We start from the raw sequence: 24,920 nt of genomic DNA on the forward strand, positions 1-24,920 counted from the left end.
TATCATAGCTTTAAAAAAATGTCTTTCTCCTTTTTATCTTCTAAAATCTAATTTGTGTTTGCATTGGTCCCAAGATACACAAGACCATGAAAACCTCTGACTTCGTATAAAGCCTAGCATTATGAGTGTTGAAGACCATGTATGAATGCACACAAGCGTGAATGAAGAAATTTGCATGGACATTGTGCAAAAATGCCTCCCTTTTGTTGTAGAAATTTTATTTCGGGTTAACAAATCCTATAAATGTACTTCCACTTTTCACTTACTTTTCATGCTCTCTTTGGGCTTTGGGTGAAGGCCAACATTCTCCCTAGGTTATGATGTCTGATTACAGTACATGATGCCTGTCACATGACTGGGAAATTAACTTCCCACTATGAATGAAATTGCATGAAGTAGAGCATGATCTGTCATCCACTGTCAGCACAAGAATGTTTGCCCTTTGTGGTACCAAAGCCACACAACATTAACTTGCTTGTCACATCGAATGGCCGACTAAAACAGTGTTTGCCTTGAAAACTCAAACCTGTTTTAATTTAATCTGAGGTCGAGTATTTGTTGATGGACCGGCTGATTCTGCCATATTCCCTGTGGTCAAAAAAAGAAACTCATGCCAGACTGCAATATCCTGAGAAACCTATGGATCCTTCACTTGTCATCGCTATCATGCCCTTTAGCAACTAAAGCTTTCCAATCACATGGATATGAAATTGCACAAAAAAGCTGTACACCATAAAGAAGCTTTTTGCGCTAGAAAACAACAAATAACATTAATTTAAATTACCGGTACTTATTTATTTATATATATTTATTTACTGTTGTACTTTGGTATTACATTTGTACTTCAAGAGCACTAATATGCACCTAAATCTAGTTTTGTTTTCTGTATAAATTGGTGAAAATCACTCCTGTAGGCTACAGTAGAAATATTATTGAATAACACCGTATAAGCTATGTAGGCAATAAAAGTTGTTGTGTTCCCAAAGTTTGAGCAGGCACTGATCATAGCAAGAGATACATATTTGAAATGTCCCTTTAAAATCGTATTCTTCTTGATTTTATGCAACATGTGGCCAGACAATCAGGTCAAAGGTCATGTGGATAACTGAACACACAAGCCTTATAGTCACCCTGGAAAGTCCCCAAGGGAAAATACAGGAAGAATCTCAGCAATGTCGAATGAGAAATTGGAATGCTATGCATGTCAATAAACTCTCTTTGTCTTGAGTTTGAACTCTGCACTTGAGGAGGAACCTGCTGTCCAGAATTAATGCCATCTCTGCCTCATTTTGCTGTTTTAGAGCCGAGAGGAGACTGACTTCAGAATTTACCTTTTCCAAACAGACACATCAATGCAACTTCAAATGCTTCTTGCCTTACTTTCTTCTTGTAATGTTTTCATGTTTTAGTACTTGCATTCTTGACATATTTAAGGATACTAGGGTGCGTCTGTGTATTTCAGTAATGCTCCCCTGATTAATAATTTACTAAAACATTCAGTGAAGATAGTGTGTGGATTGTGGATGTAGTTTCAGATCTATGAATCTCTTTGAATCCAGTCTATACTTTTTCAAAACAAAACCTTATCCCAATTTATACTTCCCTGGTGAATTTCATAGTCAGTATCTATGGTAGTTAGAGCTGCTAATGCATGTTGTTACATTTCTTTTGACTTTGTGAATTTCTAGTGAAATGAGGTGTGTAACATTCCAATACACTGCGGAAACAATGTATTAGACTTGTAAATGAGTCTGGATGGGTGCCTGAAAGAAACAGCACTGGCCTGTCTATGTTTGTTTTTTTTTTGTTTTTTTTTATGTACATGAAGCAGTATGTAGTATGCAAAATTTCAATTATTAGATACATAGAGACCATCTTCACGTGGTCTTTGAAAATGTTCCACAGCTGAATTAACCATCAATCATCTCAGAGCGACAGAATAATGGTGTTACTAAATTAACCAGACAGTGTCTCATAAAGAAAGTATCTATGTCTGAATTTGTCCCAACCCCCTCATTCGGTATTCCCTATTACAGTGGATGACAAATATTTCACTACATGAGAAAGGAATGGATGAAAATGAGCGAACCAATAAAGACATTGTTGTGAAAATTATACCGTGGTGCTACTATAAAAATAATTGTCGCATACACAATTTCAATTGACAAAACAGTGTGTTGTGGGTAGCTTACATGTGCTGCAAATCACATGCTGTTTAGAAGGTTATACATTTAGTTTGAATGATGTTTTATATAGCGTGAATATGGGCAGTATGAATGAAATTGAAATGTACTGTTGTCAAAGTCACATGACCAACCAGTTCAGACATACATCACTGCCATTTCAATCTCTTCTCCCATGGCTTCATATGATAGTAAAATGTCCATCAAATGTCCATTATTTGGCATACTGTGTTCTCATACTGTATAGTATTGAAGAAGGCATATTCGGACACAGTGATACACTAGTTATTGTGGTGCATTACGGAACTGAATGAGTGCACTAAATATGGTTTTGGACACAAGTTACATATCGCCAGTTAGGCCCTGTTTACACCTGGTAGTGTACATATGGGCTTTTTCAGATCCTTCGAAATAATATTAAGAAATATGCTCACACAATTTACTTAAGACTGTAATATTTTAGAATTAAGTCAGTATGGAGAGAGAAGGTGGTCTTTCGCTGTTTGAACACATCCAACAACATGAGTGTCCACCCTACGAGAGCAATACGAATGTGTTTTCGACTACCTCTAGAAGTGTTCGATTTGTTTTACACCCCATTCACACCTGTATTTAGGGTTGTCCAGTTGTGATCAGATACACCAAATCACATCTTAATACCAAGTGTAAACAGAGCCCTACTGTTTAACAATGGAACTAGCAAAAAAAAAAAAGTCACTAAAACAATAAAACGAATAATATACTGACAGTCAGTCTGAAACAAAGACATATACAAAAACAGAAAAGTCCCAAATTCGAAGACAGGAATTAACTCTTGTGGAGTTATATTTTTGACAAAAATCATGGAATTAGAGTTACCACATGAAGCATAGCTTTTATTTTACAGTTGACAAAATAAAAAAAAAAAAACAGTTGAAAAAGTGGCCTATTAGTATGGTAATATTTCATTAAACTAAATATAATATTCTGTCTTCTAGAAAGAAAGAGAAAGAGAAAGAGAAAGCATGCAGTGTAATTTCACAAGTGTGTCATGAGGTCTGAACTTCTGATCATGCACATCTTACCTAAATGAGTTTCTGTCACAAACCGCAGTCAACACATCAGGCTGTCTGACGATATTAAACTCACACAGTAACTAAACAAATAGTCCCCAAAAATATCAGACGACTGTCATAACAGTCGAGAGGAATTCAACACAAACTCAGTGTCTGTATTTAACAGACCCTTCTGAAAACTTCCCTGCAGTCACACACACACACACACACACACACACACTGTACGAGTCTCTGCTCCTCCCAGTGTGTGTGTTCGCGCACCAATCGGTCACACACTTGACTGAGTCTCGGTCGACAAGGGCGGGGCTCCAGATCTATGAAACCGAATTACCGGCAGACCAAAACTAAACTTCCCGAGCCGATCGCCTCTCTCCGTGTGTCGTGCGTGCGTGGGAATGTACTGGCAGCTGCGTGGGAACAATCATATTAACTGCTCCACGATGTCTTAACATTGGATTTGTATCACCGATAGCCTCAATATTATTTTGCTCACCTTTAACGTTGGACAAAATGAAATACATATAGACTGTTCACCATCGATACTTCACAGGGATCTGGAGATTTTAGCTGTTAACATTTCCCCCGTCCCGAACTGATTGTGAATCGAATAAGGGTAGGTGATCATTTCTTTCGTAACGTTTCATTTTCTGTTTTTGGTGAGTAGGTTATACGCCGATGCAATGAATTTACCGGTGAGTCGATCGTGAGCTCAGATCGATGCATCTATAGGCTAATGCATCGTACAGTTTTAAAGAATATTCTCACCGTATCATTGTAACATATTTCAACCGTGAATGATTTGAAAGGTGTGTCGTTAATGCTTATATACCCGAACTTGAGGTTGACGTTAGCACAGTGTTTTTTAATCATGAGACATGTCTCGGAGGCGCGTGTGCTGTTCCGTGTTTTAGACTTCATATATGCGCTCCGGATTACTTGATATGTGCTTCATATCGCAGTAGACTCCACTTAAAATATTTCAAACCTCTTGCTGGTTTTGCACGTCTGATATTTGCAGGTCTGTCATGCGCTGCATTTGTTGTCAGAGGGCCACTCGTTCTGATCCGAATATAGTAGGCTATGTTACACAGTGTTTGTATGTTTTCCATGCACACTTTAATTAATAGCAATTGTCCACGGTGATGTGATGACGTCAGTTCAGCAGTTATCGATGCCCCGTCTCCAAAGTGATTTTTGTCAGATGATTGTTGAACCTGTGTTTCAGATGGGCTGGGTTTAAACCCAAAGGCCGCTGCCTCTCTGCACTAAAAACGTGTGTGCGCTTTTTCATGTGGAGGTCTGGTAAAGCCGCAGACTTTGAGCACTAATAACAAATAATAAAAGCTGCTGTTCTTAATGACTTTTTCATGGATTGACTCTCAAGCAATAACTTTTTTCCCCTGCGCTGCCACAATGGTTCCCGGCGTAATTTATTATTATAATTTTTTTAATATAAAAAAGATGACTTGAATTAGGACTACTGGTTCCCACGACCGGTATTTGAAGCTGTAGCTGTAGCATGAACTGGACCATTTATAAGTCAGATCTGTTAATATTAGCCCATGATTGTCAGATCCAAACACTGAATAAGTGAATGTTTGATCTGTGGCCAATTTTTTTTTTATTAAATTCTTTAGTTTGTTCAACACATTTGTCTATAGGTGTATTCCAGTGTGCATACTCATACACTGTTGAGCCGTTTTGTAGTGTGAATAGTGTGTTCACACTGAAAATTTAGACAAGACTTGAAATGAAGCGTGGGCTATTTAGTTTTGTGTACCAATTCACACATATCTCTATTCTACGTCACTCGGGGCACAACTGTTATTGTGTTATGCTGTTGTGTGTTTTGCTCTAAGAAAGAGACCTGTTATCCTGCGGTAAACAAATACAAGGTTTAGACATAAATAAACGTAAATAAATCTGTAGTCCTTATAGGGTTCATCTTTGCACTTTTTCAAATTCAGTGGTGAAGATGGTGAAAAATCTAAGTGTTTGCCTGGATATCTTTTAAATACATTGCAGGATGTTCACAAAGAGCAGTAACTTATAAAGCATAGAAGTGAACTGAACGCACAACAGGGTGGAACTGAACGAGACGACATAAACAAAAAAGACACATCAACATATACTAATTTATCTTAACAAGTACGCAGTCACTGTAGACACGGACAAATGTATAGTACAAAGCAGACGACTCATTTCAGGCACAAATGGAACATCATACACAGGTAGCGTTTTCATAAACTTGTATCAGACAGGCTTTCAGGGCACCGTAATGTCATACCTAATGATCTAAAACAGTTTCAGGGGAGCCGTTGACACAGCTAAGTGAATATTTAACGACTGTGGTATTAACTGAGAAGCATTTCTATGCCACACTTCCTGTGACAGCAGTATTTTTTTAGGTATTGAAACACAGCCTGCGTGTTAGCCTGAGTGTCGCTTCAGGCCAGGCTTATGTGTTTTGAAGAGGCATTTACTGGCCTGCATATAAATCAGTATCCCTGTGAAACTTAATCAGTGATGGTTTGCATGCACATACACGAGATATTCAAGAATACAAGCAATCATTTTATATGGAGAGTAAGAATATCTGTTATAAAGTTTGTGGGGAATGCAGTTGCCTGGCCCATCGACATGTCCCGCTCCAGCTTGTTCTCGCTTTGCTTTCGAAACATTATCTCATTCAGAGGATCATCATTCATGGTGATGTAACAAGATTAAGCAGGGCCTCGACTGACTTTCGTCATCATGTATCGCAGGTGCGCTCCAACTGGGCTCTAGGTTGGCATAGAGGAAAGGACAAGGGGAGGATAATGCTGGAGTAGGTTGATGCCGCGGGTGGCTGTAACAGAGACGCGTGATCATGTGGATGAGTCACATGGCAGTGTGTGTCTGACTCTCCGCTTCTCTTGCCAAGAGTCGATTGCTTTCATTACAAGTGGTTTTGCTTTCTATCAAGCCACCCTATTTAAAATACATTTCTGGCAGAGAAATTGTTTAGTAAAGTGGAGTGGGTAATTTCTGCGATGCCAGATTGCAGTGTGGTCGGATAAAACAACACTGGCTCAATCAGTTGCATGACCAAAAGACTGATCAATGAAATGGGTCGTTTTCAGGTACAAAGCAACTTGAAGTCATTGATTTTCAATAGCTATGTTTATATGCACTAATTGTCGTCAATCTGAATCCCAATCCAAGTTGAGATTCTAAAAGCTCAGTTTATATGAACCCTACCCATTGAAATCGGATTCACATATTCTTTTATATGTGCATTGCGTGCATTTCTGTGAAAAATTATGCTCTTACTTAACTCGTTGCGTTTTAAACTGGAGAAAGCCAGTACAGTAATGTCACTGGAGCTACTGTAATTGTAATTTTTGCCTAAAATGAAAGCTGACAAATGTGAAGACATTTCACCAGCCAGACATGAGATGTAATTATGTGAAAGGTATAGAAAAATAGAGAATAGAAAATAGTTGGATTCAAGTATTTACATGCTTATTTTTTTCCTATTGATCAGATTATCTCAGGTCTACAACAGGCTTGATTCGGATTGAGCTCAGCTAGATCGACCGAGGTGTTTACAATGAGACTGTTCAGTCCAATCAAGCCATCAATCCAATTATTGACAGGCTATTTAGTTGCATGTAAACATAGCTAACAAGAGTTGGTGATTTATGGTGAAAGCTGTGAAGTAGGAATGGCTTCAAACAGAAAAAAATTATTCCGCAGTGTTTGATGAACTCAAGTGATTTTTTTTGCTATCAGTGTGAACGCCCTTTAAGTTGCTATAAAAAGCAGAAGGATTAATGTTTGTATGGTGTTATTGCAGTCTGGCGCCAAACTCAAAAGTTTGGCTCTTCATTTTTTTTATTTTCTTTTTGTGAGATGAACATGCATCCTTTCAGCTCTAGGAAAAAGAATAAGTTACGAAATTCTTATCAAAGTCATTTTTGAGCCAGTTACGCATGAGTCAGAAAGAGCTCATCTGAGGTCTAAATAGTAGTGCCCTGTAGATTCAGCACGTGTTGTGAAATGAAATCAAAGCCATCCTTCGTCACCACACACAAGAAACCTAGCGAACCATTAACCGTTTCTGTAGTACACCAGTGGTCTTGTGGTTTACTAAAAGAACAATTAAGAAGGTTTTTGAAGTGTGTTGATATATATAAAAAAAGTCTGCCCTGTTAAGTTTTTCCAGTTATGTGTAAAATAGACACATTATGTAAAAAAAAAGGAAAATTCAAAGTAACAGTATCACTTAGAGAAAGACATGTTAACTGACTTGTTAGACAACATTTGAAAAAAAAGACTCTTGTTACTTAAAGTAGCTTAAAACGGGTCAGACATATTCCCCACAGCTCTAATGCATCAAATTTCATATTTTCAAAGAAGCACTATTCGAATTGTGTCAGAGCTCTTGGGGCGTCCCGCCAGCACACCTCCCTATTCAGTAGTGGACTGAGGGGGAAAAAGCACAAAAAAAAAGTCTTCTTCAATGTAGCTTATCAAGTTAAAATACACAGAAGCTTTATTAATACATCACTTTGTTTAATTAGTTTTACATATTAATAACTCACATAAAAAAATGATGATCATAATATGCACTTTTAGAAAAATACAGTCCCTTTTTGGGTTATGATTCTGAAAGAAACCTTCATAATTGCAACTCTGAGCCAGAGGATGTATTAACAGTAGCATGATCTCATGTGGTTTCATTTTAGTTGCTGATTTCACTGACTTGATTAACTTGTCCTCAAAGTAATGATGAACATTTTCATTGGCTGCGTTCCCTCAAATTTAATCAGGCACTATATTAACATTGTCTAGAATGACCTGCTTGTATGTTATAAATTTGGCAGCACAAAAGGTAAACACAGATAATTATAGTCATTCATTATAAATTAATGGAGCATTGTATCATGCATAGTTAGTAAGGCAGGAGTCGCTGTGCTGTATTTCTAAAGGCACTGTTAGGCACAATGTGCAGCTGTGTTTCATATATTTGAGCACATTTTATTCTCCTTTTAAAGACAAAAATGCATTCAGATGCATTTGCTGGGTGGAAACAGGTTGTGATTTATTTTTAAAAAAAAATTGGGAGCAGAAATCATGTACTCTAAAATTGTAATTTAGTGTGTCTTGTCAATTTCAGGTGTTGTTTGAGAGATTGTGGCATGCTGTTGAACATTATTTCTGCAGCTATGACGTAATGCTGCAGGGCTGGTGTGGCTCTAGATCAGTAAAATGAACTAGAGATGCTTTTACCGCTGCTGTCAGTCCTGTCCTGTGCTCAGTTCCAGGCACAGTTAAATGACTGCGGGTTCTCCGACTAATCGACATGGTTTAATGAGCAAAAAGAGTTTCTGAATGTGAGGGCGAGGGTTGATTAAATCCAGAAGCATTGCTGGTGGTGTGAAACGATGTGTAAGTGTGAGTGTGTAAATTTGTGGGGCTTTGGTAATGTTGTGGGTGTTTCCACAGGAAGGGCTTTGATCAGTAGTGTCTTGCATTGAGGTTTTCCCTCCAGTGAGATCATTCTATTAAAAGCTATTTTAAATTTACACAGCTGCTTCAATCTGTTATTGTTGAATATCGGCTTTTCTCTTATACTCCTTGCATTGAGGGTTAGTGTGTGAGATATTTCAGGGATGGTTTTTATGATTCTCGTATGAAGCACGTGTCTTCCTCATCTTGTGTGACTTTTAGAGGGCTGAGGAGAACATCAGGCTGATGGATGGAGTGACCACAGGGAGCTTCCTGGTGGGCTGGCTGACTTACTGTCAAAGCCAAATTTAGACACAAAGTAAATATACAAACATTTTAAAGGACAAAAAAGCTAATCATACAATGACTGCAGTTTTAGTGGATTTCACCAAGTCCAATAGTGCACTGAAGTAATGCCGAAATGTATTAATTTACAGGTCGAGCACGCATGAATGCTATCAACAGTAAGAATAATACTTTTTAAAAAGAATATATTTTCCTCTGTATTGTGGCGTACATCCCAGTGTAACTTCTTATTGAAAAAGAAAACAAATTAGGGTGAAGATCCATTGACTGTATTGGATTTTAAATCCGCTCAGAATGAATGCGAGCTTTAACATATACATCAATGAATAATTCACAATAAGATCTATAACATGCATTTGCAAAATATAATTTTCATTTTGTCACTTTGCAAGTCTGGGGTGTTTCAATTAAAGAATCAATGCAGATTCTGTCATTGAGCAAAATTAGAGTAAAATATACAGTACAAGAAAAAGTAATTTTCCTTTAAACTCTTAACACGTACTTGCCTGAACCACATACTTATGATTTTAGAATTTGTAAGTAGTAACTTCCCAGTAGGACTTGAACAGAGCTTATCTTGCTCTAGCAGGTAACTCTTTCCAGCCAGCTCCCTAAATTCCCTCCCCACCACTGTCTGCACTTCAATTTAGTGGCTTTAGTTCTCCTTCCTTTGCAATGTAATAAAGGCTATTTTAGACATCAAAGTACAGTGATGAAATAATCCAGTATGCCGTAGTTTCCATTGGGTCCTGGGCTGTTGTTTCATCCCATTTGTAGTTATGCATGTGTGCTAATATTATTGCAGTGAGGATGAAGGGCCAGTTTTTAATAGGTCGGCCAGCTCGCTTGTCTCTATCTTTAGCATACAGTGTGGCATGAGTCTGAGAAGGCTGCCCACCCTTTTTTTCTATTTGAAATGATGTGCAGTCTGGACGGAATCAAACTAGTCTAGACTTCAAACCGAAAACCGAGGGCGTTTTGTGCCTCTGTGTGACTTGGCCTTCAGTGGCCTTTTGGGAGTAGGTGGATGCACGATGACTAATAATAACAGACAAGAAAATCCCCTTAAGGTCAATGCATTGTGAACGCATTGCACAAGCTTGCATGGTTTCAGAAGGGCTTTTAAAATGATTTTCCCATTAATTTCACTCAAAAAACGTGTTCTACTGAACATTATGTCACCAGATGTGTCTTATTGGGTGTGCCGTGCAGCATACCTAGTATGAAACTATGTGGATGCCATCCAGCCAACTCTCCCTTCCGTTAGTCATAACTTGGCATGGCTATGTGCCCACCAAATTATGTCAACTCTTTCAGATATGCAGGAGGTGGATCAAGCGCAGAAAAAAGGGCAGAAAAGAAGCTATGTGCCACATGAGGCCTCTTCTTTTGGGAGACTAAAACAGGGAAAAGACAACAAATGAGCGCTTGCCATGTTGCCGGCGAGCATCATGATAAAAACAAAACAATAACAGAAGCTGTTAGATCGCTGCTCTGGGATGCAGCCCAGATTTTCACTCACACACTTGCACAAGCGTGGTACACACAACTGCAGACTCATCACGGGCCGCTCACTCCCATGTGGAGCGCTGACGAGAGCACTTTCTCTCTGTTCTTGCCTTGCCTGTCCACAGCGATGCTAAGCAAGTATGTGTCACACGTGCATGCTCCTTCTCTGGTGTGTGTGTAGGGTCTGAAGGAAGGAAACTAAGCCTGCATGCTTGGGATTGCTGTTTTTCCCTGTTTGTAAGAGTCCTGCTGCTCTCCTCCTGCTGTTTTCTTCTTCCTTCTTTCTCTCCCAGCCCAACAACGCCTCTTTCTCTGCGCTGTAATTGTGTGTTGTCAACACTGCTCAAGGTCACTCCCAGCTCTCCAGCGTGAGCGCTCTCAAAGGCAGCAGAAATGATTCTGACGTGTGAATGGAAGTGACCGCTTGCTTAGACCTCACGACTGTGAATGACTGAAAATATACAGCCCTAGCTTAACTATAACTGAGATCACCAGCTTAATGGGAGTCTGTTGTATTCTGTTGTATTTTGCAAGAAATTGTTATGGTCCGTTGCTCAAGAAAATCACACACTTGCTTAAAGCTCTCAGTGTGAGCCTTTCAGTCGCATTCGAAATGCATGTTTACAGTTTTTTTCTGGTTGAAACACACTGCTGTTCAGACATCAGAATGTGAATATTCATGAGCGAAAACCTTGACCATTTGAGACCGTTCATGTGGAGTTTGAAGACTATTGTTAGTCGGAATGACTTTAACATCAATTTTCTAAATGCATGATTTCATATTATTGTGATTAAATCATTCATGCATGTTGTATTATGTATTGTTACCTTGTAATTTTATTCAAAAATATTTTTTTGTCCATATTCTGGACATCTCCAATCATTTTGTGTAACTCCGCCCCTTTCTTATAATCCACAGCAAGTACACATTCTGTTCTGACGCCATCCAATCAACAACAAGCACACATGCTTTTTTGGAGCTTCACTGCACGTCTTTAGTAAATCTTGACTGTACTATTTAAACACCAAAAGACGGTTTGCACCGGTGCAAGCTGTTAGTTATTCTGCCCCATTATGTTTAAATAGATGGTTAACCCAAATTCAGTCTTTAATTACTCACCCTCAAATTGTTTTAGTTGGAAGTCTTTATGAGTTCCTTTTTATTTTTAGCAATTGTGTTAGGGTTATGTTTTGTAGGTTGTCTAATTGGCATATCAATGTGTTTTTGGGGCAAAATGTAATGGAGAAAGAAGTGTAATAATAGAGGTAATAATTGGCAAGATTTTCAAAATTATATGTAATATTTTATAGGAATATTGATAACAATAATTGATTTCCCTATTCACTTGGGTCTACCAAAATGCGTAATAAACATGCTTTTCATCCTGGTGTCCTCGACAGTGGACATATATGAAATCGATGTCCAGTTTTGTAACAGAAAGTCATGTTTAGACTTGAAACCCCGTAATATTTTCCTAAAATGTTGATTCATGACAAAATTTTTTTTTAAATTTGTCAGATTTAAATGATCATTACAAAATGTTATCATATTTCCATAAGGGTGTTAAATTTGATCACTAAATGAATGTCAGACAGCTTATATCAAAGACCAAGGAGAGTTAGCGGTCATGGTGAAACCTCCAAACATTTGATATCTCTGAAAAGTGCTGAATGTGCAAGACATCCGGACTTAAAACTGTGACATAAGATCTCAGATAACATTCACTGAAATATACTGTCCTCTACAGATAACCAAACTCCATGGTGTCTTATAGTGAAGAACCTGTGAGCTGTTTTTATGATACTTTTATAGGGCTTCCTTCTTTATCTCGACCACATTCACTAAAAGAGCCCAGAATATTCTTCACAAGTTCTCCTTTTGTGTTCTGAAGAAAGAAAGACATGCAGGTTTGTAACGACATGAGGGGTGAGAATAATTCCTTTTAACTGTCACTGCGGTAGAACCGAAAGAGAGAGTGAAACTGTGTCATCAGCCCACATTCTTGTGCCCCGGGTTAGACCGTCTCTCTAAACCACAAGAACCAGATCTGCACCTTCAAACCCTGCTGCCTAATTCCCAGAGTCTCATTTTCATGATAATGAGCCTCACCTGCGGAGGAGTCATATACACTTATCACTGTTTGCATTTGCAACATGCACATGAAAGGGATGGGCTTTGTGTGATAAGATCATTTCCTTTCCCATGATCTCTGCCATCGGGGGGGAAGGGATTCCAGCTAGACCAGATGTGCAAACAACATGTCAGAAAATATGATCGAGCTTCAAGAAATCCCAGTAGCTGTGTGTCTCCATTAACAATGTTTCCTGACAGTACGGTAGTTTATATAAAGACATTCACAAAGTTTTTATAGTGTGAACTGTGAAGTCCTGGGCAGATGTGATATTTGTTGCTGTTTCTTGTTTGAGCGCTGCTACACTAAAGTCCTGTGAGGGCTTGAGGGCAAAGTCATAACCAACCCTAACACTTCCCTTTCATGCTTTTTCTAAACTTGCTTCAACAGGGCACTTGGCTAACACCCTCTGAAGATCACCTAGAACAGCATCCTGTTTGACCAGATATTTCACTGCTCTTCCATTTCCAGTTATTTTTACTTATTATAATTTTTTTATATATATATTTTTAGGTGAGCTTTTATTTTTCAAAATTGTAATTTTAGTTTAATTTTTAGTTTTTTTTTTTTTTTCATCTAATATGTATATTTTATTTTATTTCATCTTTATTTCAATGAACAGAAATGTTTTAATAATTTTAGGTTTAGTTATTGATAACAACCCTGTTTTAACATAGAAAAACTCATTCAATAAGGAGGAACCAGGCTTTTTCTATCTTCATCATGATGACAACTGGGACTTTTTGTAACAATGAGCATGTAAAAAGTTGTGATGATGACAGGAAGTGATGGAAAGGTGTTTTCCCCTCAGGTTTAAAAGAGTGCCAATGGTGCTAAACATGACACATTGCTAGAATTCCCGATTAACAAGACTTATTTTGTTTGCTTTTAATAGACAGGTGCCATTCTGCTTGATTAATCGCACACTTCCATGTCACAGGCTTATCTGTGGCATATCAAAAATTGCTTGCTTTTTCCATAAATGTGGCTGACAGAAGCAGAGAAGAGTCCCAGACATGAGTGCGTTTCCTTCTTCCTTTTGTATCTCATCAGCTCCTCTGCTTTGCACTTCCTTCCCTGGCTCCTCAAATAAGCAGAACTCTGACCTCTGACCCCTGCCTCACTTGAGACGGATGTGATGTGATGGAATCTGTGCTGTTCTTTGAGGACTGTTGTTGGGTTTGCTGTCTTTTTGGATGCAGATAAGATCAACGCTCAAGTTCAGAGGCTAATATAGTCCAGAATCTTCTTTGTTTATTTTTAGCACAATTTTATATGCTCCAAAGAAATCTTATTGTTAAGGTTAAAAAGTAACTACTGATTTGTATACAAGTTCATATTAGACCATTTTTGTAACGTTGTAGCTATACATTTTAATTAATTATAATAAAAAAGAATTATTATACGAGTAAAAATATTATAAATGTAATTTTTTGTACAAAATTCTCCTCCCTAGTGTACATTTTTCTTGCTAGTTTATGGACACAGTGGATGTTTCTGCTGCCTTTGCGTGGTTGAGACGTGTTGCATCCTTGAGGTCGATGCTTCTTTCAGTACAAAGAAAATTAAATCCTAGCATATTATTTTTTAGGGTGGCCATTCAGGTGTCAGGGGTGTCCAGTGGCACCTTGTACACCCCTCTGGCTCCACCACTGCAATGAATCAAGGGAGAATGTCTCTGCAACTCTATAGACATGAAGGCAACTCCCACTACAGATGTCAAAATGATCAATAGTGTCAACATTTCAGTTTGTGGCAGCATTTTGACAGGACATTTGACCTCTTTTCATTCCTTCTGACTCACTGCTGAGTTTCCTCTCGGGAGAGCAGCTTTACAAACAGTGAAACAGCCCATATTTTAAGCAGCTCGCTGACAGAGCGGCTCCAAGCAGCATCTCCAACCTGCTAAACAAGTGACTGATTGTCTGCTGGAGGTCAGACGTTTTCCTGTTAAGCGAGCTAAGAGCAGACTCTCAGTCACAGCGTGCTTCAAAACATGTGATCCCCATCTAAATAGTTTCCAGCATGATATCAGCCTGAATCAGGCCATGGAAGCTCTTATTGTGCTCTTGGTATGAGGCTGATGAGCATCAACAGAACAGAAGGTCAGCAGATGGGCCCACCGCGAGCAAGGAGTGCATTAATGATTAGCATGAAATAAACATGAATGAACATCCAAGGGCGTGTTGAAAGATACAACTTTCTGAATGTATAGTGGCTCATGTAATCACTCAATGAGTATTTTAGCCGTGCAAAGCCAGCAGCTTGAAAACACTGTCACACAAACATCCATTGTGTCCATAAACTAGCAAGAGAAATGTACACTAGAGAGGAGAATTTTGCAAAAACAAATACATGTATAATATTTTTTGCTCATATAATTATAATTTTTATTATAATTAATAAAAATGTATAGGTACAACATTATAAAAATGGTCTAATATGAACTTGTAGTTACTTTTAACCTTTACAATAAGGTTCCCTGTATAGTTTAGACTAGAGATCGGCTGAATGGATTCGAAAACAGTAAAACTCAACTGTTTGACTTCAGGGGAGTTGGAAAATGAGCCTTTTTTCAATAAAAGTGGACTGTTCCTTTAAAGTAAACGTGCACTGCTGTGATTGAGAAACATTTGATTTCACCTGCTTCTGAATGCAAAACACATGTTCTTCAGTTACGGTCATTTGAATGAGACTGTTTTTCTTCTCTGTATGTCCACTGTTGTTAGTATTGGCTATATGGAAATGATATTAGCTATTATTGGTCTGTGTAGTTTCGTATCAAAGCAGTGTATATATATATATATATATATATATATATATGGTGGAAAAAAATATATACATATAATGCATTTGTAATCAGTCAGATTAAAGGAATAGTTCAGCAAAAAATTTAAATCTGTTGACGACTTACTCATTCTCATACCATCCAGGATTTAGATGAATTTGTTTCTTAATCAGAGCAGATGTGGAGAAGTTTTGTGTTCCATCACTTGCTCACCAATGGATACTCGACAGTGAATGGGTGCCGTCAGAATGAGAGTTCAAATAAAATCATCACAATAATCCACAAGCAATCCCCACGAGTCCATCAGTTAATGTGATCCATCAAGACTGTTTTTAACTTCAGGCTCCAGCTAAAATGCCAGTCCACTAGACATAATATTGTCTTCTAAATCAGGAGAGAAATATGCAAAAATCAAGCATAATTTCAAGCAAAATCATGTTTTTTTTGTTTGATTTTTACTTCTGTTCTGTAGTCCTGTGTAATTATTAGGGCCTATACTTTCAGACAAACTACATAAAAACCAAACCATTCAACTGCAGTTAAAGGGATCGTTCACCACTGAAAGGAAAATTCTGTCATCATTTACTCCCTTATGGCATTCCAACCTGAATGACTTTCTTTCTTCCGTGGAACACAAAAAGAAGATATTTGAATAACATTGAAAACAAAAACACTGGAACCCATTGACTTCCAGTGTATGGACAAAAAAATACTGATGTTCGGGTTGAAAAAACAAGAGGGTCGTTCTCTCCTATACCTGCCATATTTAAATCATAAAGTTAATTTGTACATTTATGCAAATGCCTATTGTTCTCTGGAGTCTTTAATGTGAAATACTGAAGTGTTGTGACATTTATATGTGCTATAGTGGTGTAGCTGAACAGCATGAAGTGTTGAGTGCCACTTATAGGGAGTCATGCCTGTTACTGCAGTTTAAGGCCCCTGAGTGATTGTTAAATATATATGAGGCTATTTCTGGAAGGGAGTGTTGAGAACTGTAAGTCTGCACAATACTGTGAGCAGCTAAATGCCAGTGAACAATATGGTGCATGAGGCCAAAGTCTTACAAAACCAGGGGAGGTTTTTCAGCAGTGACTCAGAGCTGGATTCTTCGGCCTGGATCATATTGAGAAACAGCTGATGATACTGACTAATTTGCTTGTGATAATTAAATCAGTCCTCCACATGGCTTAATGCAGCCAGAGACAGTACTGCAGCAGACTGTGAGATATAGAAGGAGAATGTGGGTTTTTGAATACAGAAGATTATGTATTGAACAAAACATACAGCTTTTTCACTTCACAAGACATGGAGTAGTGTTAATTATTGTGGTGTTTTTATCAGCTGTTCAGACTCTCATTTTAATTTTTGTAGGTGAACTGTCACTTTAAGTACAACACACATGTTGCAAGCTCACTTCATAGATTGCAGTTGGTCACTTTCATGTGTTTACTTTCACGTGCAAAGGCCCTGGTGTACTTTTGAAGCATGCTGAGCAAACATGGACAGCGACAGAAGCTCCGCCTACTACTAAAACAGAGCCGGTCCCGGCCACCACTGCCCTGATACATGATCAGAGAGTCAGCTGCAAAGGGTATTCCTGTGTGCGTGTGTGTGCGTGTTTGTTTTTTCATTTGAGATGAAATGGTTCGGGGTGACAGACTGTCACATGTCGCGTTGTCGGTCTGCACTCAAATACGTAACGGTTTCGAGCAGCTCAGGAGTAGGCAGTCTGATGGGAGACTATGCAGAGTATTTCCGTCTGATGAGAAGGAATGCTGAATGTAAGGCCTGCTGCACAGACCATCGACCCTCCCCCATCTCCTGTAAAGACAACGTGACATAGAATGCATTTAACTTCGATAATGTGAGTGAGACAGATTGTACACCTGGAAATAATGTAGGGTGGGACTTGAATTTATCCAGCAGCTTATCGTTGGATTGGTATTGGATGGTCATTATATTATTAGTACTTGAATAACTATTACTATTGCTCATACTTGTGGTTAGGGATTTGAACAACCCCCTAACTCTGGATATTATCGGTACGTTTTTACACTTATTTAAAAAAAAATTGTATTCATGTTTGTAAGCATTGTGGGCAATACTTTTGGAATTCATTTAACATTTAGTAACGTGTGCACAAATAGTCAAATATTCAAATATTTGATCTGTAATTATTATTGGACAAATAAGGACACTATTTGAATTTTACTATATGTTGCTTTATTAAATGCATGGAATCCATGATAAATTAACTAAATGCAGTGGTGCTGTGGAGCGTGTTAACAAGTTGATTCTGTTTGATCACATAATGTCTTTGTCAGCCTTGTAATGTTTGGTATTACTTTGATCAAAATTATCTTACCAAATCGTCTTACAAAATGGAATTATGCCTTTCCATTACAAATCTGCACAAAACTTTGGCCATATTTTACAAATGTCGATAAAAGAAGTATTGAAATTACAACGTTTCCATTAACCAATGTTTTTTTGCCTCTCGCTATAAGTCATGGCAATGGATTTTGGTGGGATTTTAATGGATTTTGGCTATATTTATTCAGAAGAGGCATATGCGTGTATCTTTACAGAAGCATCATAGAGAGCTGCTTCAGAAACGTGTGTGGTGCGGTTGGAATAAACACAAGCACTGAATATAGTGGCCACAATTAGCTTCAATGACCGTATCAGAGCCACAATGTGCCACAGATCTGTGGGAGTGTAAATTGTCTAAGCCTTAATGGTAGGGAAAGCCCCTCATACTGGAGAGCAGCCATGTATGAAGCGTTTCTTGGAGGTTATAGTACATTGAAGAATGATCAAATGACTTTTTACTAAAAAAAAAAAAAAAACCTACCTCATCCAAGCATACAATTTTTTTTCCATATTTGTGAGTTTTTGAGAAATTTACGTGTTTCCATCATGCATATTTTAAATTCGCATGTTTGATTTGCGCAATTTGAAGGGTAATGGAAACACGCCTAGTGAAACTGAGTTATCATAATATCACCACTAACCACTACAAAGAGAAATCACATGAAATCCAAACACCAGTCGATTGCAGGTAAGCGCAGCTGTACCCTGAGTGAGCAGAGAAGAGAGTTTATCTGATCTTGAGACGTATGCTTCCTTTAAGTTTCATCTTCTACTGAAAGGCTGTAAGAAACTTTGCTTAGCACACCGTTATCTTTATGTCTTGGAACGTCTGTGTCAGCGCACATTGTTATCAGACTGGAATCAAAGCATAAGATCCCACCCTCCCTGCAAATCACTCTCCAAAGCCACGCCTCCTCCAAAACACATAAACACTCACAAACAGACCAGAAGCTAAGCAGCAACACAAAGAGAGACGGTGCTGCTGGAGGGTTGAATTCAAAGCAGTCATTTTTTTTAAAACCATTCCTGAGCACTGCATCTCACGTTCTTAGATGCAAGGATATGTTCTGTGTGATAGGCCCCTAATTCTATTTTCAAATATGAATAGTATGTGAATTGGTATGCTTCAGGTTTCCCCATAAAAAACACTGCATATTTGTGAATTCTTGACACTTTTCCAATCATTTTGCCTTTAACAAAATAAATATCTTAAAGGATACATAACATACAGAGTTTCACCTTATCTCATATTCATCTTGAGTACCTATAGAGTAGTACTGCTTCCTTCATATCTATAAAAAGTCTTTAGTTTTATCATATTTATAAAAGAAAAATACAGCTTTCCGATTCTCTCTGGAAAAAGCCGAGCTCCTAGAGGAACATGGTTGCCCTCACATCCAAAAACACACTTATCTGGAGATATTCTCAAACCAATCCTATGCAGCGCTGCGGATGATTTCCCGCAATTTTCAGAGAGAAATGCTCATATAAGGAGTTAAACGATCGAACAATCGAGAAAAAAAAAAACTGTCGAAACTTGTACCAACTCGGAAATAAGATTTTCGGCACAGAAATTCTCCATCTGAAATATAGCATTGGCTGAACATTTTCAGTTTGGCCAACCAACTGTAAAACAGTGTGTTTTGTATACATTTTAGAATTTTGGGGTAATTCTAGTGGTGCAGAAATGACATGCTTCACCGGGAAATATTTTGTTTCTCTTAAAAGTGCTAAGAAAAATATTGGAGATGTTCACTCTTGCCATTTTATTTCTAACGTAATTAAAATAAATGTTATTCAATGTACATTAAAGCACAATGTAAAGACACAAATCTATCTCCTTTCACAGTAAAAAAAAAATAGTGCGACTATCGTTTCTCTAAACTAGAGGAATAACTGACACAATAAAGGGATAGTTCACCCAAAAATGTAAATTAAGTCACCATTTACTCATCCTCAAGTTGTTTTTAACCCTGCATGAGTTTTCTTTATTCGGTTGAACATAAAATAAGGTATTTTAAAGTGTTGGTAACTGAAACTGTAACTGATGGTAGCCACTGACTTCTGTACTATGAAAAAAAAATGCAAGACAACGGCTACCACCACATGTTTAATTTTTGTGAATCAAGATCGCACTGATTGTCCACATTTCCGAATTGTATATCTTTTTAATCATGACCATTGACTTGAACAATGAAATAGTTACACAATGCTACAGTTTAAAGTCCAACTGTCAGTCTTTCCATGTTTGGGAGTAAATGGGGAATTCCTTTCAGGCTGATTTGTTGAGACTGAGCAGATCCTCTCAGCACACTGCTGGTAGTGTACAAGAGGAAAGCAGAAGTCAGCATGGCATGGGCGGAAATAACATTGTTGGCTGCTTTGTGGTATGTGTGCATCTGGGGGAGCTTAAACTCTCTGTGGCTGGGAAATAAAGACATCACATTATAAATGCTGTGAGCAGAGCGGCCGCTTGTGTGTACGAGAACTATAGGTCCAAAAAAATTGTGGGGAGCGAGACTGAAAGAGAAAGAAAGAAAGAGAGAGAGAGAAGCCTTCCTGAAAGCCAGGATGTTCAGCCTTTAGGAAGGAAGTGACCAGAGTTTCAAACACACAAATAAATGAGGTCATCCATCACTGTGTTTTCTAATCCACTCATTAAACCTCTTCCTTCTGTCCCGGGGCTCTTTAATCAAACCATGTTACCCCAATTAAACACAAACACATGCAAGACTTGAGTTCCTGCCCACAACACCGTGTCCATCTGTACTGCTTGAACGAACACACATTTGAAATACGTAACAGTTTTCCATTTGGCGAACTGGTGCTGAAATTGTTTGAATTTCTATACTCTTGTTCGTATTTTTTAGTGCGACCGGCTGACAATTAGGTTTACATGTGGACTTCATGCTAAGGTTTTTTTTTCTTTCTAAAAATTGTATGTTTCTGTTTGATTCACATTGTACAAATTCATATGAATTCACCTTATAAAATAGTTATGTTTTTCTCATTAGATCGGCTTGAACTCTGCTCTTTACATGAGTCTGAAGTGCTTTCTAGAGGAAATGTTCTCATGAAAGATTCACACAGCTCACCCTCATGTTGAATAAGAGAAAATATTAGATTAGAGCTGCACTTTTCTATTCAACTAAAATGAATGCAGACTGGGACTGCTGATCTTTAAAAAACAAAAAAGCACCATAAAGTGGTCATCATATATTGTGATATACCGCTTTTTGTGAGAAACAGACAAAATGTTAGGGCCCAAGCCCATAGGGGGTGCAGAATAACCTTAAATGTTGTGGTCCATATATCATACTTGTGTGTATACATATGAGACTCACACATATAAGATCTCATTGACCTGAACAACTTTCAAAGTGCAACTCAAATGGTCCACCCAGCAGGAAGTTAGCTCTATTCAGGGATTTGCAGAAGAAAAACAAACAAACATGAAATTTGACATTCTAATCCTTCAATTGCCATGATCTCAAGATATTGAGGATGCTAAATTGCAAAGGAATTTTTGAAATCTTGAACAGTTTGGTCGTGGCGAAGCAATACATTTATGGTGAAAAAACCTGAAACAAGAAGTTTGTTAAAACTTCAGCATACATTGACAGATTTTGATGGAACATTATTAGTTTGTTGATGGAGGACAAACAAAGTTATAGTGCCACCAACTGACAGCAGTTTTGACAAAAGTGGATATCGGGGATTAGTTTTAGCTACAGTCACCAAAAACAGTACTGTTTTCATCAACCCCAACTTTATAAATCTTTTGCCTGCCATTGGTTAAACAAAACAGAAAACCCCCTGTTTTGATAATAGTGTTATACATACAGTATCATAGACTCGTGTATTAAAGTGGGTTGGGGAAAGATTATAACATCTAAATTAAACATGTTATCTTTTCAGGCTAACAGATGGCAGTGGCAGGTCACCCTATCAGTTAGATTTCTCCAAGAACAATCGTTTGAACATGGCTTGAGATGTGGAAACAGAAGTCTTGCTAAAAAAAATCACAAAAACAATGTGCAGTTCAGCAACTCACACCCCAATAAACACACACATACAGCATCTAAACTCTCACCCGCTCTAACAGTGGCTCTGTCCATTACTACTCAACCTGTCATGCATGGCTAGCACACATTCAACCAGTTATTGTATTCGGTTGTGGTGTGAACAGATCATAAAAATCATAAAAGGAGAGCAAAGCCTGTATACAAAAGACTGTGGTGTCTCAGCGAGAGAAAACTCAACAGCTAGTCTGTGTTTGCATGCTATCTTATGACTTCAATTCCCTGTTTTAAAAAGTGCACCCTTGCACTAGTTTAAACAACACTTTAGTTTTCTGTAAATACCATTCGTAGTTTTAAATGTATCAGATGGATAATGTCTATAAACAGGAAGTTTTAGCTTGTGGAAGGCTTTTGCCCGGGGTAACACAAGGGCAGGAAGCTAATCGAGAACGTCAAGATGACAGCCAAGATTTTTTCATTCTCTTGATCTTATCGGACAGTCAAAACAAATCACTATATGGCTACATAAAGAGCTTGGATTTTAAAGAAAAACATAGCGACACCACATGTGGAGCGGCCAGGAAGAGAGAATGCTAAAATGCAGATTCTGTCCCATTAACACAAGCTGTCTTGAAATGCAAGTTTTCTTCAGACAAGCATTCATCAAAACTATATGTCTGAAATCTTGAATATAATACTATACACATGCTTTGTGACTTTCGTACAAGTGATCTTTTTGAAGCTCTTGAGAGGGACAATTTCCTTTTCTGTGTGGAAGCATAAATCTGAAAGAATACCTTTTAAAGAAGTCTCATATCCTTTGGATGACAGCCATGTGTCGAATTAAATCTGTGGTATCCCTCCTTAAGGATATCCTTCCCACGGCCTGCCAAACTGATAGTAGAGGATATGAAAAAAAACCTTTATAAAATATCCTGATTAATGACTTTGTGTGATGTGGATGGGTCAGGATCTGGGCTACTGACTGAAAGGCTGTATTTTTAAACCTCACATGAGCTATGTCTATCAAATATAAATTTGAATCTGTCTTCACACAAGGCTATCGCATGGCTTCAAAAGACAAAAGACTTTAGTGCATGAGTCATGTGGACCATTTTTATGATGGACTACTTGCACTGGTCCCTATCTACTTTTACTGAATGGAAAAGAGCGGCATGGACATTTTGATAAATCACTTCACATTCAGTTTCTGTATGTTAACATTAGGTAATGCAATAACTAACATGAAATAACAATGAAAAATACAGTTAAAGCATTTATTCATCTTGATTATTGTTCAATTATACATAAACTACTTTTAAAAAGCTTGGGGTTAGGAAGATTTTTAAATGTTTTTGAAGGAGTCTCTTATGCTCACCAAGGTTGCATTTATTTGATCAAAAATATAGTAAAATATACTATAGTATAATAATAATTGTTTTGTATTTCAATATATATTTTTAATATTCCTTTATTCATGTGATGCAAAGCTGACTTTTTCGCATCATTACTCCAGTCTTAAGTGTCACTTGATTCTTTAGAAATATTTATTATCATTATTATCAATGTTGTGCTGCTTAATATTTTTGCTTAGTAGTGGAAACTCTCATACATATTGTTCAGGTTTCTTTGATCAGAAAGACCAAAAGAAATACAAATATAAAATATTTGAAATATTTATATATATTGGTAACATTATAAAATTCTTTACTGTCACCTTTAACAATTTAATTCATCCTTGTTGAATAAAATTGTAATAAAAAAAAAGTGACCTCAAACTTTTAAGTTTACTTTTTTTCAAGTTGTGTGAATTTAAAAGGAATAAAGTGTTACCGATAACTCTTTTTTTTTTTGCATTCCACACAAATACAAACATATGTTTGAAGAGACGGGAAGGTGAACAGATGACACAAATTAAGATTTTTGAGTGTGAACTTTCTCCGATGTTCTGTCGTTGTAAAAATGTGTAACATGAGTCGCTTTGGTTAGACTTGTGTATAGAATGTAACTGTATACAATATAACTGTAAATATTTCATCACATCTACATTATGCACTGAACACAGCTGCCCAGGGCCTTACACACATGCTGATAGTTTAGGGAGTGTTGCAAAACACAGCTGGCCTTGTGTGGTGTTCCCATGGTTCTCCTGGGGATATCTGACATGTGCAGCCTTGTGACGGATGCCACAGTGTCCATGCATGCACAGGCTAGAGAAAACAGCATGAAGTCTAGCCCCAAAACATGCTTCTGTGATTGACAGGTGCTGTAAAGTTTAAGATGTGACAGTAAAGCTGAAGGCAATTGATTGCTGGCAATGTAACATCAGTGCTCTTTGAAACTAACCTTAAGGCATCTGCAACATGAACCCAGGCTGTGGCACATGCTGCATATTAGCTTTTCAGGAAGCACTGCTGTAGGGGTTCGAGTCAAATGACAGGGGTGTAGAAGATAATTACCGCAGTCCCAAAATGTTCAGACCTGGGGCTTTCATTGCTCTCACGCAGTCGCTAATCAGCCTGTCCTGTGATTTAGTGGCCAGATTGATGAGATGATCGTGGATACTGATATAGACATTAAACAATCACGGTGGTCTGCTCCGGCTCAAGGGCTGATGGGAAACTTTCATGTGTGTCCCCTCAAGCCTCTCCAGAGGTCTATCACACAGCACAACTGCGTCAAACATAATCGTTGCTTTTCGGAATGAGCCAATTTGGGTTCTGACATGCTTGAATGTCAGGATTAGATTTCTGTAATGCGTCTGTTTGGATATTGAACCTGACCAGTTACGAATTAGAAGTACAAAAATGAGGATTTGTTAACGTTTATTAGAAGTTGTCATAACGTAAAAAGACTGATGATTATATTTTGACCGATATCGTCCAGCCTTCATCTGCTGTGGTGGAAAACCATTGGCATGGCCCGACAGGGGTGTCCTCAAAGCTGGGGCTTTGCTCCTGTCTGCTCTGTAATCTCACAGTCATCACATGGCACACATACTGAAAGGCCAGTGATGATATCAGTCCGCATTCCTCTTCTGCGGGCAGAAACTTTCT

At 37.9% G+C, this 24,920-nt stretch overlaps 1 protein-coding gene across 3 annotated transcripts in view; it reads left to right on the forward strand.

Annotated features, from left to right (window-relative positions):
* The first annotated feature begins 3,513 nt into the window (after window positions 1-3,513).
* The window catches only part of LOC127952697 (inactive rhomboid protein 1), a 43,703-nt gene continuing 22,296 nt past the window's right edge, over window positions 3,514-24,920 (forward strand). Inside the window, exon 1 of one of the 3 annotated variants that reach the window (XM_052551371.1) lies at window positions 3,514-3,851. The gene's annotated coding sequence lies outside the window, so the exon portion shown is untranslated. Of the gene's footprint in view, window positions 3,852-17,061; window positions 17,334-24,920 lie in introns of those variants that run through there. The other 2 variants (XM_052551392.1, XM_052551382.1) reach the window with 2 other exon arrangements.

Source organism: Carassius gibelio, chromosome A3 (assembly GCF_023724105.1).
Source record: "Carassius gibelio isolate Cgi1373 ecotype wild population from Czech Republic chromosome A3, carGib1.2-hapl.c, whole genome shotgun sequence".
Taxonomy (NCBI): Eukaryota; Metazoa; Chordata; class Actinopteri; order Cypriniformes; family Cyprinidae; genus Carassius; species Carassius gibelio.